Here is an 18,305-nt window from a genome sequence, read left to right as displayed (position 1 = left end):
CTTCCCAGTGGCATTTAAAATGCTTGTATGGGGCTGGGCATGGTGGCTCATGCCTGTAATCCCAGCACTTTGGGAAGTCGGGGCAAGATGACTGCTTGAGGCCAGGAGTTCAATATCAGCCTGGGCAATGTGGCGAGACCCTGCCTCTACAAAAATTTTAAAAATTAGCTGGGCGTGGTGATTAAATTTTAAAAATTTAAAAAATTTTAAAAAATTTAAAAATTAGCTGGGTGCAACTGTGTTCCCAGCTGCTCGGGAGGCTGAGGCAGGAGGGTCACTTGAGCCCGGGAGTTTGAGGCTGCAGGGAGCTATAATCACACCACTGCACTCCAGTCTGGGTGAGATTGAGACCCTGTCTCAAAAACAAACAAATTCTTATGTGTCATTCATTTTATAAGAAAACAAAACTCCACTCCATCCTCTATCTATTGCCCATCTCTCTTCTCTTTGCAGCCAAACTGAAGAGCACTGGCATTCCTCCCCAGAACTCCTCAATGTGTCTCCTCCAATCAGGCCTCCACCCCGTCCTCCCTCTAAATAGTCCCTGCCTCCCCTCTCGGTCATGCCTCCATTCTCTCCACCCTCACTGCAGCCAGCCTGCTGCAGGCCAGCCCTCCTCCTGCACAGATATTTGCTATGGCCTCCTAGCTTCTCTTCCTGTGACAATTTTTGTTCCTTGGGTCCATCCCCAACAGACAACCAGGGTGATTTCTTGGGAGCATAAATCTCAGTATTTCACAGGCTGTATTAGTCCCCTACGGCTGCCATAACAAAGTATACTTCCACTGTGATTGTATAAGTTTCTTGAGGCCTCCGCAGCCTCAAGAAACTATCTGAGACTGGGTGGCTTAAACAACAGAAATTTATTTTCTTATAACCTAGAGGCTAGAAGTCCATGATCAAGGTGCCAGCAGGTTGATTTATCCTATGGCTTTTCTTCTTGGCTTACAGAAGGCCGTTTTCTCCTTGTGTCCTCACACGGGCTTGCCTCTGTGCCGCAGCTGTCCTGGTGTCTATTCCTCTTCTTATGAGAACACCAGTCCTATTGAGTTAGGGCCCCACCCTATGACCTCATTTAACTTTAATTATCTCCTTAAAGGCTCTATTCCAAATACAGTCACACTGGGAGATAGAGCTTCAACATATCAATTTGGGGGCACACAGTTCAGTCCATAACACATGCCTACACATTTCTGTTACTCTCAGGATAGAAGAAAACCCTTTATTTACATGGTCTATAAAGCCCTGCACGACCTGGCACTTGCCTGTTTTCTGATCTCATCTGGTCAATTCTCCCCTTTCTTCTGTTTAATTCTCAGTTCCTCAGACATGCAGGCTTCTTGCCTCTCTAGGACCCTACTACATAATGTTTCTCTGCCTGAAATATTCCCTTTTACCACCCTCCCCACTCCCTCAGCTTGCATAATGTCTATTTATTCTTCAAAATTTAGCTCACATATCTTCCTTGGGAAGTTTCCCATGGCACCAGGTCAGAGCACCCACTTAAATTTCCTCTGCACATACCTCACTTATCCCATGGCACTGAACATCACAGTCATCAATTATGTAACTATACAGTTAATTGTATGACGCTTCTCTCCCTTCCATAGAATTAAAGCTCCAGTGTTTTTGTTCACTGTGGTGTGCCAGGCACCGAGCACAATGCACTGTATACAAGAAGTGCTTAAAAAATAAGTATCTAAAGAATTCACAAAGGTGAAGGTAGATGCCTTGTTGGGCTTCTAGTAAAGAGGAGGACCAGCAGCCCTATGAACCACCTTCCAGTCAGGAAAGCCATCCTGATCTATTTAGGAAGTGGCACAGAAGACTCTAGCTAAAATCTCAAGGGTGAATGTTAAAGTTCCATCTCTGCTCAACCATGGGAGCAATTTTCAAAGATGGCAGAAGCGATTCATCCCATGCTTCTTTGCAATGTGTCTTTCCTGCTCCTTCCAACAAGAGGGGACATCCACTTGTCTTCTCCTTAAATCTGGACTGGCCTTGTGACTTGCTTGGGCCAATAGAATCCGGTAGAAGTGATGCTACTTAATATGTGAGTTTTAGGCCCCGCCTTCATCTGCTTCCGCTCGATTGGAATACTGCCCTGAGATCACCATGTAAGGCAGCTGGGTTTACTTCTTGGAGGGTGAGAGGCCACGGGCAGTGGCATCACAGTGACCCAGCCAACAGCCAGCACCAACTTCTAGACATGGGAGTGAGACCTTATGGGGCCCTCCTGCTCAGCCAATCTCCAGCTGAAACTAACCACACAAGAGTGCCCAGGAGAGACCAACAGAGGAACCCACAGAATTAAGAGAATAAGAAATCTTTGCTTGGTGGTTGATTACCCAAAAAAGGCTAATGGCCATTAGTTCTCCTGATTTCCCCATGATAAACCCATTTCCCCTCCTCTAAACAGTCATGCCCTCTCCCCCACTCTCTCACTGTCACTCAGTGTGACTCATCAGAACCCTCCAAATTGTCACTGTTTCCAACTGTAGATCCAAAAGGAACACAGATGAGATAGATGATTCACAGCAGGGTCTACAGGTGTGACTCTGCAGGGTCTGGATATAAGAGCACTGTCATGGGCCACATTCTTGCTGAAACATGGCCACATTCACTCACTTAGGACATGAGGCTCCCAAAATGGAAGCTGGAGGCAGTCACCGTGCTCACTTCATACTTCCTTGGCTACAATTTCTAAACTTGAAATGCAATCCAGAATTCTTGTCATATGAAAAGTTCCTTCCTAGAATATGTATATATTCTAGAATCTCTTCCACCTGCATACACACACCTATCCAATTGCAATATTGGTCATTCTGCACTGTGCGTATCAGAAAAAATTTGCAAATAGCCCAAATGTCCAACCATGGGAGGATGGATAAGTGTTACAAAATGGAATACTATCCAGGCAAACTAAATAAACAAGAGCTACATGTATTTGCATTTCTAAATTTCAATGTAACATACCATTGAGTAGAAACAGCAAGTCGTAGAAGTTATATATAGTACTATTCACACAAAAGTTAAAAGCATGCAAAACCCAACCAGATATTCTTTCTGATATAGTCATATGTGGTAAAGGTATAAATATATGTACAGGGATATTAAATAACATGTTTAATAGGATTGGGGAGAGGTACACAGGAGTTTCACATGTACCTAAGTGATTTGAAATAAACGTGAGAAATTCGAAGATTGGCAAAGCTGGGTGGCTGATATTGTTATCTACATTTTTCTTATACTTGAGTCATTATAGGATAAAAAGTATAGAAGTTTCCCTTTCCCTCGTTTTACCAGCCAGGTACCTTTTCCACAGTCCAATCTCTTCAACATTGCCTACCTGAAGCCCTTCTGTCCCTTGGTGGGGAAAGAGGTCCATGGTGAGCTTAGTTTTATTTAATGACAAGAGAGTTTGAAGTCAGGGAGGATTTCAGAGGGGCAGCAGAGAGCGTTGCCTCCAGGGAGGGCTATTTTCCCAGTAGGGGCTCAGTAAAAAATCACTAAGGGAGTGCATGGTTTTGGCAAGACCTCCTATACCAACTGTGCTCTAAATGCCCGCCATTTTCTGATCAGCCATCCCAGCTGCTGGCTTTAAGGTACAAGGGCAAACCTTGATGAAGACCTCAGGAAATGTCCACTCAGACAGACAGCACCTGTGAGAGGCCCATACAGAGGCTGTTTCAGGAAGGGAGTAGATGGCTCATTGAGAAGGGAAAGGAAGATGAGGGGACAATTTGGGAAACATACTTCAAGGAAGGGCGTGCACAAAATGGCATTCACAGTCCAAGAGCTCTAGAGTCACTTCTGCGTGTGAACTGGCAATTCGAAGACCCTCCAACCAGGCTGGGTGTGGTGGCTCACACCTGTAATCCCAGCACTTTGGGAGGTCAAGGAGGGAGGATCACTTGAGCCCAGGAGTTTGAGACCAGCCTGGGCAACAAGCAAGATCACATCTCTACAAAAAATTCCAAAAAGTATCTGGGTGTGTTGGCTCACACCGGTAGTCCCAGCTACTTCAGAGGCTGACGTGGAAGGATTGCTTGAGCCCAGGAGGTCGATGCTGCAGTGAACTGTGATGGCACGACTGCACTGCAGCCTGGGCAACAGAGTGAGATCCTGTCTCAGAAACAAGAAGAAGAAAAAGAGGAGGAAGAAGAAGAAGACTTGCCGCTTGGAGGAGTCTGAAAATAGCCATGGGAATAGTAACAAGAGGTTTAATGCTTATTTGAACCAACCACTTGGCACATGGTTGCTGTCCACCGGCACAGATTGCTTATGGGAAGCTGGTTTCAACATTTACTGGCAGTGCAACTCTAGGCAGTTTATTTAAACTCTCTAACCTTTGCTTCCTTATCTGTAAATTGTGGGGCTAAGAGTGTAACATAAATAAGGTCAGATCACTTTGGGTTCAAGCTCAGTTCCACGTTGCATTCAGAAGGCACATCATTCCAGCTCAAAAAAATATTTGGAAAAGAAATGTAAATATATACAAAAAAACTCTTCCAAGGAGGTGGCAAAGGAGAGCTACAGAGCAAAACACAAAACTCCCTGAACATTCTCCTTCCCCCATTCCAGAGCTTGCTTGTCAAGGTGGCCTCTCCCACAAATCTTCCTCCTCTCTTTTCTGCATCTCTGTGCTGGGCTGGCTCCCTCCTCTCCCTCCACTTCTCTCTTGACTCCTTCCTGGCCTTCTGGACCAGGTGCTTGCTTCTGGGACAAGCTCCAGGCCCTTTAAAAATGTGCATCAATTTAGCCGTTAGTCCCCTTTCAAGTCTTCTCTCCACTAAGGACAACAAGAAAGGGTGAGGGTCGGCAGGCGCAAGGGGAAGGCGGCTGCTGAAAAAGGTGCTCATTATGAACACATTCTGTCACTAGGGGCAAAAGTTAGATGAAGTTATGTTATGAAGTCAGATGAGATACTGCATGCATCAAGACCTTAACAGGAGCTAACACATGAAGTCCCCAAATTGTTACGATTATTCCCATTAGAATCATCATCATTAGTACTACTAGTAGTATTTAAGTATTTATTTATTTTGTAGTGTAATTTATTATAAGTCCAAGAACATCAGCCAAAAGTTAAACAGGAGGCTGCAGTCTGCCTTCATGGTACCGAGCACTCGATGTAACCACCACAGCCACATCATCACCAGCGCAGCAGGACAAGCGGAGGGTGGTGTTTCTCAAACTTTAATGTTCAGATGAATCACCTGGAGATCTTGTTAAAACCCAGATTCTGATCCTGTAGGGCCTGGACTGGGCTGGGGCCTGGATTCTGCTTTTCTACAAAGCTTCCAAGAAATGCTAGTGTTGCTGGTCCAGGGACCATCACTTTGAGTAATGAAAGCCTAATGTTGCACCAAATCCCTTCAGCTATGAAGCTCTAGGTGTACCCCTGAGGTCCCAGAGAGCACAAGCCCTATGTGGATTGTGATAGGAGGCAGGAGGGGGATAAGGGCCTGGCCCTGTGGGGGCTTCAGGTCTCCAGGTGGTTGACTGACCTCCACCATGGATACAGATGCAGCCCCCCTCCCGCTTCCTCTCTGTCAGCCATGGCAGGTGCCCTCCTCATCTCTCACCTGATAACCCAGGAGAGGAGAGTGAGATTCGAGATGGCCCAACACACACACACACACACACACACACACAAATACACGCACCACACACAACACTCCCACACACAAAACATACAACACATACACAGCACACACAAAGCACACAAAACACACATAACACACACAGAACTTTCTCTGAGGCTCCCAGGCTTCCACTGAGTGGGAGAGGAGGTGACTGCTTAGGAGGTGGGGACATTCCTACCAAGAGTCCTGTTGTTTTCTCAAATCTATCCCCACCTCTCCACCCTTGCTCTGCCTGATAGCTGGAGAGGTCACTCTTTTTTTTTTTTTTTTTTTTGAGACAGGTTCTCACTTTGTCACCCAGGCTAGAATGCAGTGGTTCGATCATGGCTCACTGCAGCCTCGACCTGCCAGGCTCAAGTGATCCTCTCACTTCAGCCACCTGAGTAGCTGAGACTACAAGCACATGCCTGGCTAATTTTTTAATTTTTATTATTATTATTATTATTATTTTGTAGAAGCAGGGTCTCCCTATGTTGCCCAGGCTGGTGTCAAACTCCTGGGTTCAAATAAACCTCCCACCTCAGCCTCCCAAGGTGCTGGGATTACAGATGTGAGGCACCGCGCGCCTGGCCGAGGCCTCCTCATCTGAAGCCTGCTTCCCTCCTTCATCCCTCCGTGAGCCATCCCCAACACCACTGCCACCTCATGGAACAAAACACGTCACCTCCTTCTTAAAACCTTCAGTGGAGGAACATATTTACATAAGAAATCTCACTGACTCCCTGCTCCCTCAATGTAAATTGTTTACCTTCTCTGCAGAAAAGAGTAAACATGGTAGGCCTCACTGCCTGTTCTTAGGAAGGCCTGCTTCCTAAGAAGCACGTTGGTTCTTGCCTGGAGTTTGGAACGGTTCTCACCAGGAACTGACGAGAGGGGCTCGCTGTGACTAAATTGTTTGTCTAAACAATATGGTTTATGCTGAGCACCTGCCTTCCTTCTGAAAGTCTGGAATTTGGCTACATGCCAGGCAGAAGTTACCTATTTGATCACCCCTGAATTAGTCAAGGTTCTCCAGACCAGAGAGAGAGAGAGAGAGAGGTTTATTTTTTTTTATTTTTTATTTTTGAGACACTCTATCTCAAAAGACCATAAGACTCGCTCTGTCACCAGGCTGGAGTACAGTGGCGCTGTCATGGCTCAGTGCAACCTCTGACTCCCTGGTTCAAGCGATTCTCCTGTCTCGGCCTCCGTAGTAGCTGGGATCACAGGCATGCGCCAAGTCCAGCTAATTTTTGTATTTTTAGTAGAGGTGGGATTTCACCATGTTGGCCAGGATGGTCTTGATCTCCTCACCTCGTGATCTGCCCACCTCAACCTCCCAAAGTGCTGGGATTACAAGCATCAGCCGCTGTGCCCGGCTGAGAGAGGTTTATTTTAAGGAATTGGTTCATCATTGTGGGAGCTAGCAAGTTCAGAATCTATAGGGCAGATTGGCAAGCTGGAAATTCAGAGCTGTTGTTGCAGCCTTGAGCCCAAATTCTGCAGCTGGAAGCTCAGGCAGGGTGTCTATGTAGCAATTTTGGGAAGAATACCCGCTTCTTCTTAGAGAAACCTGAGTCTCTGCTCTCAAGACCTTCAACTAATTAGAAGAAGCCCACCCTCATTATAGAACATAATCTGCTTTACTCAAAGTATTTGAGTAACTTAAATGTTTATCAAATCTAAAAAATACTTTCATAGCAATATCTAGCCTGGTGTTTGATTAAACAACTGGGTACCATAGCCTAACAAAGTTATAAAAATTAGGCATAAAAATTAACCAGCACTGCTGGGCGCAGTGGCTCACACCTGTAATACCATCACTTTGGGATGCTGAGGTGGGTGGATCACCTGAGGTCAGGAGGTCGAGACCAGCCTGGCCAACACGGTGAAACCCTGTCTCTACTAAAAATACAAAAAAATTAGCCAGGTGTGGTGGTGGGTGCGTGTAATCCCAGCTACTTGGGAGGCGGAGGCAGGAGAGTTGCTTGAACCTGGGAGGCAGAGGTTGCAGTGTGCTGAGATCACACCATTGTACTTTAGCCTGGGCAACAGAGTGAGACACTGTCTCAAAAAAAAAAACAAAAAACAAACAAACAAAAAACACTTTAATCAGCACAGGCACCCAAGAAAAATCCTAGGCATCGAGTCCTCTTGGTAGCAATGTTCTACATGGGTTGTCACAACTCATTGCTGGGATAATTAGCGTGTCCTGTGTGATGCCACTGGGAGAGAACTCAGGATTCTCGAGAAGAACAATTTCCCTTGCACTTGACTTTCCCCAGACTTCACCCGTGTGCCTTTCCCTTTGCTGATTTTGCTTTGATCCTTTTGTTGTAATAAATCATAGCTGTGAGCACAGCTACATGCTGAGTTCTATGATCCTTTTAGCAAATCTGCTAAAATGAGGGGTGGTCTTGCAGATTCCAGATTTACCTTCAGGTGAGCCTCCCCAGTTCCAGTAACTGCCACCTTATACCCCACATTCCCACGGTACTGAGCTGCCTGGTACCTGGATACGCATGCGGTCTAAAGTCTCCATATCTAGAATGCCCTCTTTTCTCTCCGCCTGGCTAACTTCCATGCAGTCATCAGGAACTCAGCTAGATTTGGTTATCCATTGCCGTGAAACAAATGATCCCAAAACATAGCGGCTTAAGACAGCAACAATTTATTATTTCTTATGATTCTGCAGGTTGACTTATGCAGTTCTTCTTCCCATGGGGTTGGCTGGGGTTTTAGAGTGGAGACTTCAAATGGTCCCACCCATGGAGGTGGCAGTTGGTGCTGGCCACCTGCTGATAGCTTAGCTGAGGCTGTGGGTTAGAGGCCCAATTCTCAATATGGGTTTCTTCACATGGCTAATTGAGTTTCCTGAAACCATGGTGGGTATTCTCCAGGAATAAGCATTTCAAAAGAGCAAGCCCCAAAGTGCAAGTACTTATCAAGCTTCAGCTTGCATATTCACGCAATGAATGCTGATGTCCCACTGGCTAAGCTAGTTACATGGCCAAGCTTAAGATCATCACGGGAAAGAACTATGCAAGGAGATGAACACTGGAGGGTGCAGCTCATAGAGGGCCACCAATGTGCAATGTACCACACAGTACAAGCCTTCTCTGGCCTCCTTAAGCCCCTTCCCAGTGCTTACCCATTACAATGCTTGCCACACTCAGTTGAAGTAGTTTAATTGTTGAGTGTTGTGCTTCTATGTATGGACTGGAGCTCCATATTTACCAACTGGAGTTCTTCTGAGAGCAGGGTCTGTACCTAATTTCTCCCAGTATCTCATTCCTGACCCAGAATATGTTTGCAGAATGACTACTTGAATCAGAGCAGCAACTATCATCACCTCCTTCGTATTTGCCAGGTTCCAGCCGTGTCTCTACGTCATTTAGGCTTAGGACGTTCAATAGCTGTAAGATGCCAACTATACATAGTCCCTGAGCTCCTTAAAGCATGGCAGCCTGTCCCATACCTAGGTCCCTGCTATACAGAAGGCACCTACCAGGCATTAGTGGAATGAATAAATGAATGAGTGAACTTTCTAGGCATATTATTGAGATTTTCAAGCTATAAGACCATTTGATCCAGCAGTCTCGCTACTGGGTATCTACCCAAAGAAAAGTTACCTGCACTCTTAAGTTTATCATAGCACTGTTCACAATAGCAAAGATGTGGCATCAACCTAAGTGTCATCAATGAATGGCGGGATAAAGAAAAGATGGTCTACATATACAATGGAATACAACTCACCCATTAAAATGAAAAAAAAAATGTCTTTTGAAGCAACATACATAGAACCAGAGGCCATTATTTTAAGTGAAACAACTCAGAAAGTCAGGTACTGCATGTTCCACTTATAAATGGGAGCTAAATAATGTGTACATACAGACATAGACTGTGGAATAATAAACATTGGAGACTTGGAAGGGTGGGAGCGGGTGAGGGATAAAAAATTGCTTAATGGGCACAATGTACATTATTCAGGTGATGGTTACACTAAAAGCCCAGACCTCCCCACTACACACACAATATATCCATGTAACAAAACTGCATCCGTACCCCTTAAATTTATACAAATTTTAAAAATGCATCAACTGCTTTCTTAAACATACATTGTGATGAAGCTGTGCAGAAATCACACTAGCCCACAGTCCACAAATAAAGCAGGTCAATCGAAGAGTTGTCAACAAAAGAGATTTTCAGTTCTCTCCTTTCCAGTTGAGGACCCTGAGGAAGGAGAATTGCCCTTGCTGTGCCACGTTCTGCTGAGCAGCCCGGCTGGAGCAGAAGCACAGGGTCCTCCCACGAATGCGTCCTCTGCTTCCCTATTTCCTGGTTCTGAGCAGTGGCTCCTAATATAGGTTCTGTCTCATGCTATAAATAGCTACAGACACATCTTCAGTGGTAACACACTGGAGTGTGGAAATCCATTGTGAATTAAACTCCTCCCTATTGCAATATTCTGACATCATAAGAGAAAACAAGTGAATCATCCCTGTGTAAATATACTTCGATTAGATCATTAGGTTTCAAGGCTAAAAAAAGGGAAGAGAAAAAACTGGGTGTTCTGTTCCCCTCTGGATAGGCATTGGGGGTAAGATTTTTCACCCATCTGTGCGGGAACCCCCCTCAGCTGGAATAACAACTTCTTACTTAAGACCACATTCCTCTAGGTTCCATTCTTTGAAATATTTCATCCTTTGGACTTCAGTTTAAGCAACTAAAATAAAAGAAGATCTTGAATAATAAAACTAAATAAAATAATGTGTTTGCTTCATTAAAGGGTTCTTTTTTTCACTTTTTTCGCTTTATGAAAGGACTGACAGTATTATTTTCAGCAGGTGAGATACCCCTTGATCTGTTCAAAATGAAAATGAAATTCATCTAGTTCAGGAGCTATGAACTGGTTCTGTTGGCCAAATCTAGCCTGCGCTGCCTGTGCATTTTCTCTCTTTTCCTTTCTCTCTCTCTTTCTTCTTATATTTTGTTTAAAGAAATAGAGACAGGGTCTGGCTATGTTTCCCAGAATCGATCTCGAACTCCTGAGCTCAAGCGATCCTCTCACCTCGGCCTCTCAAGGTGTTGGGATTATAGTCATGAGCCACAGTGCCTGGCTCACCTGTGCATTGTTTGAACAACACAGTAGTTGATTTTTAAATTCTGAGCTTCTATAACTGCATTATGGCATGTTCTCCAGTTCTCCATAATTGCTGCCACTGCTTGATGTCTCACACATAGTTATGTTACCTGCAGGACCCCTGGGTTTTACCTCTCATTTTACAAATGGGGAAACTGAGGCCTAGAAAGGATGGTTTGCTCAAGGCTGTGGAGCTAGGACATGCCGGGGCTAAAAGGCAAGTCTCCAGCTCCCTGGCACAAGACCCCCTCCCTTCTGCTCACTGCATCTCCACACCCACTTTCTTGGAGCTTTTGTCAAATTAATAAATGTGCAATTTCAACGTACACCACTAAACTGGCAAGCATTTGCAGGGGTGGATTTTGTACTGACAGCACTTACCCAATGGGAAGTTGTTGCAACCTTCCTCTTCCCTTTCTGCCCTCCCATTTCTCAGGGTTGGAGGAGCCTCACACTTTGCTGTCATCAGGCAAACCTCATGCATGGACAAGGAGCATCATTTTTCCACTTTTGCCCATCACAGTTCCTCCTTTCTATCAAACGGCACTAGCAGAATCTTTCTCCATATAAAATCCGCACAGTCAATGTTTCATACGGTACAAATGGGCTTGTCTTTTGTTTTCTTTTTTTTTTTTTTGAAACAAGACCTTACTCTGCAGCTCAGGCTGGAGTACGGTGGCATGATCATGACTCATTGCAGCCTCAACCTCCTGGGCTCAAGTGATCCTCCCACCTTAGCCTCTCAAGTAACTGGGACCACAGGTGCGTGCCCCGTAGCCAGCTTATTTATTTATTTATTTATTTATTTATTTATTTATTTATTTATAGAGATGAAGTCTCCCTATGTTGCCCAGGCTGGTCTCAAACTCCTGGGTTCAAACAGTCCTCCTACCTTTGCCTCCCAAAGTGCTAGAATTACAGGCATGAGCCACTGCGCCTAGCAAAGCTTTTCTTTCTGGAAAAATCCTACTTGTTATTCAAGGTCCTATTCGAATGTTGTGTCCAGTGGGAAGCCAACTCCACTATTCATTTACATATTTGTAACATCATGTAGCACAGCGTGGGGTGTGTGTGCCTACTTGCCCTCACCTTTCCCTCCTTCAGCTCCCCTTGTCTACTCTGTCCCCTCCATCTGTGTTTACTGACTTGAATTGAGAGGATTGAGGCTCATAGGAGACTTCCTGAAAACAATCCACACCCACCACTTTTCTACCAAAATTGAACAAGGACTAGATTTTGATTCTCTTTTTTGGGAAGGAAAATAGGTCACCATACAAAAAGGCCCAAACAGTCTCTCCTGTTCAGGAAAATGCTGTCTGGTGTTGGGATGAGTTGGAGAGCTTTGAGGAGGGAATTGCTATAGAGGAGGAGCTGAAAAGGACAGAGGTGGCGGGTATAGAGAGCAGTCAGTCAATGCAAGAGGGCAGTCTCCACATTGCTCCAAACCTCAGCGTTCATCTGTGTCTGAACCTCTCCGAAACCCAGTGATGAGCTTAGAACAAACGAAAAGAAGTCTTACCAGCCGAAAGATGAACGAATTTTAGGGGACTCATGTCAGCAGTGACTCTCCCTTGGGAGGATGGTGGCTGAAGGAGGAGCCAGGGAACCATCTGAACTTGTAGACATTTTAGCCCAGTGCTATCCAATAGAAATACAATGTGACTCACGTGCGTAATTTTAAGTTTTCTAGTTGACCCGTTAAAAGTTAAAAAGGTGGCTAGGTGTAGTGGCTCACACCTGTAATGCCAGCACTGTGGGAGGCAGAGGTGGGCAGATCACTTGGGGCCAGGAGTTCGAGACCAGCCTCGCCATCATGGCAAAACCTTGTCTCTATTAAAAATACAAAAATTAGCCCGACGTGTTGATGCACGCCTGTAATCCCAGCTACTCTGGAGGCTGAGGCATGAGAATCGCTTAAACCTGAGAGGCAGAGACTGCAGTGAGTCAAGATCACACCATTGCCCTCCAGCTTGGGTGGCAGAATGAGACTCTGTCTCAAGAAAAAAAAAATAATAAAACCGAAAAAAATGAAATTAATTTGAATAACATGTTCAACATATTAAATCTCATACATTTAAAAAAATCCACTATATCCAAATTATTACCATCTCAACATGTTATTAATATAAACATGTAAAAATAAACTATTGTACATGTTTTTCAATCTAAGTCTTTAAATTCTAGTGTTTAGCTTATAGTTAAAGCGCATCTCAATTTGGACACTAAATTTTTATCAAAAAGAATCTGTATTTAGATTTCATAAAATTTTCAGTTGAAAAAGCAGATTTACATAACCAAGTTGTTTCAAATATACCTAAAAGTTCCCATCAAATTGAATCAAATAACAGTTTTTAAATGTAATTAAAATGAAATAATATTAAAAGCCTAGTTCTTCAGTGGCATTAGTGACATTTCAAGTACTTAATAGCCACATGTGGTTACTGGCTACTGTACTGACTGCCGTTTTAGAGAGATCCGGATTGGTCCTACTGCCCATTGCCTGTTCCCCTTGGCCTTGCTCTGGGCTGGACAAGTGGGAGTTTGATCAGAGTTCAATGCCCATGTGCCTCAGTTTAATAGTCTAGTAATGGTGGTTTTCTTTTGAGTTCAGCCTTCTCCTTCTTAGCTCTGGGACACTCTGAGGGGAAGAGAAGGATATTTTATCCGCTATTGCTCCTAGCTGGAGACCCCACCCAGAAAGCAGATTGAGTGCCCCGCAGCCAGGTAACTCCTGACTGAACGGGCTCCAAATGGGCCAGACGGGAATGCCTCAGTTCTTCCACATGAAATAATATAGCTAGTGTAACTTTTCCTTTTTTTGTTTTTTTTTTTTTTAAGACAGAGTCTCACACTCTTGCCCAGGCTGGAGTGCAGTGGTGCGATCTCGGCTCACTTGCAAGCTCTGCCTCCCCGGTTCATGCCATTCTCCTGCCTGAGCCTCCCGAGTAGCTGGGACTATAGGTGTCCGCCACCACGCCCAGCTAATTTTTTGTGTTGTTAGTAGAGATGGGGTTTAACCGTGTTAGCCGGGATGGTCTCAATCTCCTGACTTCATGATCTGCCTGCCTCGGCCTCCCAAAGTGCTGGGATTACAGGCATGAGCCACGGCGCCTGACCAACTTTTCCATTTTTTAAGGTCATTGCATAGAGATGGGAGATTGACAATTTTCCTAGAGACATTAAACTACTCCTAAATTAGGAGATGTTTTTAAATTAAATGCCTGTCAGGAATGTCTATTGCATTGCTGGTTCCTAGTACATGAATTATCATTACTTCTAACTACACCAGAGTATCCAATGATGCCTTTCTTAACCGGGGCAAAAATGGAATGATTTTTGTGGCTAAAGTTGTTTTACATTTCTGTACATTATAATTAAGGAAAAATGAAGTCCTTCAGTCTGTAAGTTAGTAAAGATCCATAGACTTTATCTTTCTCTTCTAATTTCTTTTAGAAGTTACTGTTTAACTAGGAAGGAATTTTTTTTCATTGAATGGCATTTTCGTTAATATTTTTGTAAAGTGTACATGAAAAAGTTACATGTGTATAAATATATATGAAGAATTTCTAAAGAATCTACTTGTAAAACATTATTCAGAGTTTTATATGCTCTGAAATATTTTAAAATAAAAATATCCATAAAATGCATACTTTTTGACTAAAGGTTTTCTACTTTTTTTTTTTTTTTTTTAGTAAAAGACCCCATAAAGATTGCCACAAGGTGGCACTAAAATCTAATGAAAATTCCAACTCTGGTCTGGTCTTTGAGGAGTGGAGAATGATTTACAAGAGACACTTGGCAAACAAACAAAACCAAATAAATTAGGTTAAAGATTGGAAATAGATTAACATCCTCCTTTTGTCTGAAATACAACTTCCCTGTCTCACAGGTGTGGATATATTATGTCATAAGATGAATATGTTAATAAAGTTAATGGTTAAAATGACTTGTTCTTGGCCGGTGGCAGTGGCTCACGCCTGTAATCCCAGCACTTGGGGAGGTCTAAGTGGGTGGATCACTTGAAGTCAGGAGTTCGAGACCAGCCTGGCCAACATGGGAAGACCCTGTCTCTACTAAAAATACAAAAATTAGCCAGGCATGGTGGCGTACGCCTGTAATCCCAGCTACTCAGGGGTCTGAGGCAGGAGAATTGCTTGAACCCAGGAGGCGGAGGTTACAGTGAGCCAAGATCATACCACTGCACTCCAGCCTTGGTGACAGAGTAGGATTCCGTCTCAAAAAATAAAATAAAATAAAATAAAATAAAAAATAAAATAACTTGTTCTCATAGAAGAATCACATTTTATCCCTGTCTGAGAGAAGTGCATTATGAAGGGTGAGGAGCAGGGAGGGGCTTGTCTGGCACATCACCTAGTTGGGAAAAGTTTATCCTGTATGTGGGGCAGTCTGGGAAGCAGCCAGTCCCTGCAGAGCTTGTCAAAGTACCCTGGACAAAGGAAAAAAAAAAAAAAAAAAAAGAATGCCATGGAAAGAAGTCACTGCAGAACACAGATCTTTCTATTTGTTTACTTTGGCATATTTACCAACTGCATAGTTCTAGAAATTATTGCAATATTGAGATTTGAGCTTGGAACACCTCATATAATATTCCTGGAAATCAGAACACGAATGAGTTCAATCCGTTTTCCGGATTCTTTGTTTTTTAAAGAAAAAAACACATGGTACAAAACTTTGTTTCATGTTTCTTAGTAATTGAAGTTTAAGGACATAGCCAAGATTCCCAAGCTATATTAAGACCAAGGAAAGCGGCATTAACAATACAGCTATAAAAGGTTTTGACTAAAAGAAGAAAAATTTGTGTAAATAAGATTTTTCTAATAGGCAAAAAAAAAAAAAAAAAAAAGCTTCCAGATTGCATCCCCAAATCAATGAGCAGAAAAACTATTTACTTGCTGACAGATCAGTTCCTTAGATCTGAAAAACAAAAACCACCACCCCCACCCCCACCCTCACCGGCCAAAAAAAAAAAAAAAACCTAGTTGACTTCTTGTTGTAGTGCTGCAAATCCAGTCTGAGGGAAGCACAGCACTTCCAGTCGTCTAAATAAGACGTTCCCTCTAGGAAGGGCTCTAGGCTTAGCAGCACTACTGCCCTATTTGATCTGATTTCATCTGTGGCGCCATACGGGGACCTAGCTCTTAACATATGAATTACATGTGAAAACACCGGGGTTCAGTCACAGCTGGCTGCATAGGTTTGCTTAGATGATTTTCTTTTTAATGTTTTTATTTTTTTATTTTTTTTGACCCAGGGTCTCACCCTGTCACCCAAGCTGGAGTGGGGTGTTGCAACCATAGCTCACCGCAGCCTTGCCCTCCTGGGCTCAAGCAATCCTCCCACCTCAGCCTCCTGAGTAACTGAGATTATAGGCGCAGGCCACTCTCCTCCCCACCCCATCCCATTTATTTTTCTCAGGGACAGGAACGGGGTTTTGTCATGTTGCCCAGGCTGGTCGTGAACTCTTGAGCTCAAGCAATCCTCCACCCTGGGTCTCCCAGGCCCAGGGATCACAGGCGTGAGCCTGGTTAGGTAATTGTTAAAGCAAAGTGTGGAACTCAGGTAAGAAACCCCCAGAAAGATCCACCTGCGTTTCTGAGCATTGGGGTTAATTCTCCACAGTCATGTACTGATTCTTGTAAATGCCAGGCATTGTGCTGGGTCTTCAAGATGTGGAGATAAGACAGAATCCTGGCCCTCCAACAACTCACAGAGAGCGAGGCAGAGACGGAGACAGGAGGCAACAATCTCCCGGTGATGTGGTGGGTCCTTCCTCAGATGAAAAAACAGTCTGCATACATTTCCCCTGCAATGGATGGATAGAGCCCACCCCTTGCAGTTAATGCTTTAGCGCTCACGAACCCCAGCATACGCAGCTCCTAGAGTGTGCCCTACTCCTTCCCACCTTCCTTCTTGTGTTCAGGCTGTTTCTCCTTCCCGGGAGCCCTCCCCGACTCCCCTTTCCTCCTTTCCCCCTACCCCCTTCTTCCTCTTTTATCCGTAGAAATCGGTTGACTAGGGTCTTTCAGGATCACAGGTACTGTCATCTCCTGCAGGATCTATAGGATAAATGAGTTCAGTCCTAGTGTGCATCAGGAGACTAGGGATCTGGCGCCCCACTAGAGGGGACACCCACTAACCCGCTGTGCCCCAATTGTTAGCCCCTTACCCCGCCCGTCTTCCCCAGCCTCGAGCCTTTTCGCCCGCTCAGGGGTCTTGGGGTGGTTGGATTCTATTGAACCCAGAATATTGTACATGCTATTGTACAATACTGTATATTCTATTGTACAATTTATCTCAGACAGTTCTCTGTTTTAAGAACCGGGATCAGACTTCATTGTGAAGAGCGGGGCCGAGGGGCTTCTCCCTGCCCAGTAACTTCCTCCAAGTGTTCCAGCTTCGACCTTTCCTTTCCATTGTCAAGCTCGGCCACTCCGCACCTCTTCCCTTAATCTTCACCTAGAGACCTAAGCAGGGGGTTGGGAAGGGTGGGGGCGGCGGGACTTGGAAGAGCCAGTTTGCAGCCAGCCAGTCGCCTCTCGGGTCCAAACCCGAGGCTGGCCCAGGGCGAGTACCCGGGTGGGGCCCTAGAACACAGGAGGGACCGCCTCCAAAAGAAAGGAGAAAACACTTTTGTTTGGAAACAAAAGTGTGTGTGGTGTGTGTATGTGTTTATTCAAAAACAAAACCACGTTAAAAGAGCCCCCCCTCCCCCACAGGTCCAACCACCGCCGGGAGTTTGCCAGGAAGAGGGGCAATTCTGAATGGGAGTCGCCAACGCCCCACTGAGTGCCGCCTGTTTCGGAACCGCTCGCCCAGACCCTGTAGGCTCCAGGCAGCTCCGGGAATCCGCGCGCAGACGCTGCGGCGAAGAAGGGGACCCCGGTGCCGCTAGAGCCCCGCAGCGCCAGGAGCGGCGCAGACTCCCCGGTGGCTGCCTCTCCCAGCCCGGCGGCCTGGGCCGTCAATCAAGCTGGCCCTGCCCCGCCCTCGGGCTGCACCGAGCGGCCAATCAGAGCCAAGATCCGCAGCGATGAGCTCAGCCGGCTCGTTTCCCATTGGACGGCTATATTAAGAAAGTGGCCGGACTCTTTAAATAGCGGGCGCTAGGGCCGCAGCCCTCATCTGCCACCGCAGTCTGTTTGGACTTGTTCGCTCTCTTGTATGCTCGGCGAGGCCGGGAGAGACCCGGGAGGGAGCTAGGCCGAGTCTGCCGCCCGAGCCCGCGTTACGCACAAAGCCGCCGACTCCCGCCCCGGGGCTAGCAGAGCGACCACCGCCCGGGAGCAGCGCGGCGAGACGCACGGTGCGCCTTATGCCCCCGCGCCCCCACCGCCCCCGCCGCGGCAGCCGGAGCTCAGTGAGCTGTCTCTTATACACATCTAGATGTGGAAGGGTGAGGAGCAGGGAGGGGCTTGTCTGGCACATCACCTAGTTGGGAAAAGTTTATCCTGTATGTGGGGCAGTCTGGGAAGCAGCCAGTCCCTGCAGAGCTTGTCAAAGTACCCTGGACAAAG

Source organism: Mandrillus leucophaeus, unplaced genomic scaffold (assembly GCF_000951045.1).
Source record: "Mandrillus leucophaeus isolate KB7577 unplaced genomic scaffold, Mleu.le_1.0 Scaffold122, whole genome shotgun sequence".
In the NCBI taxonomy this organism is placed as follows: Eukaryota; Metazoa; Chordata; class Mammalia; order Primates; family Cercopithecidae; genus Mandrillus; species Mandrillus leucophaeus.
This window is presented reverse-complemented; position numbering follows the sequence as displayed.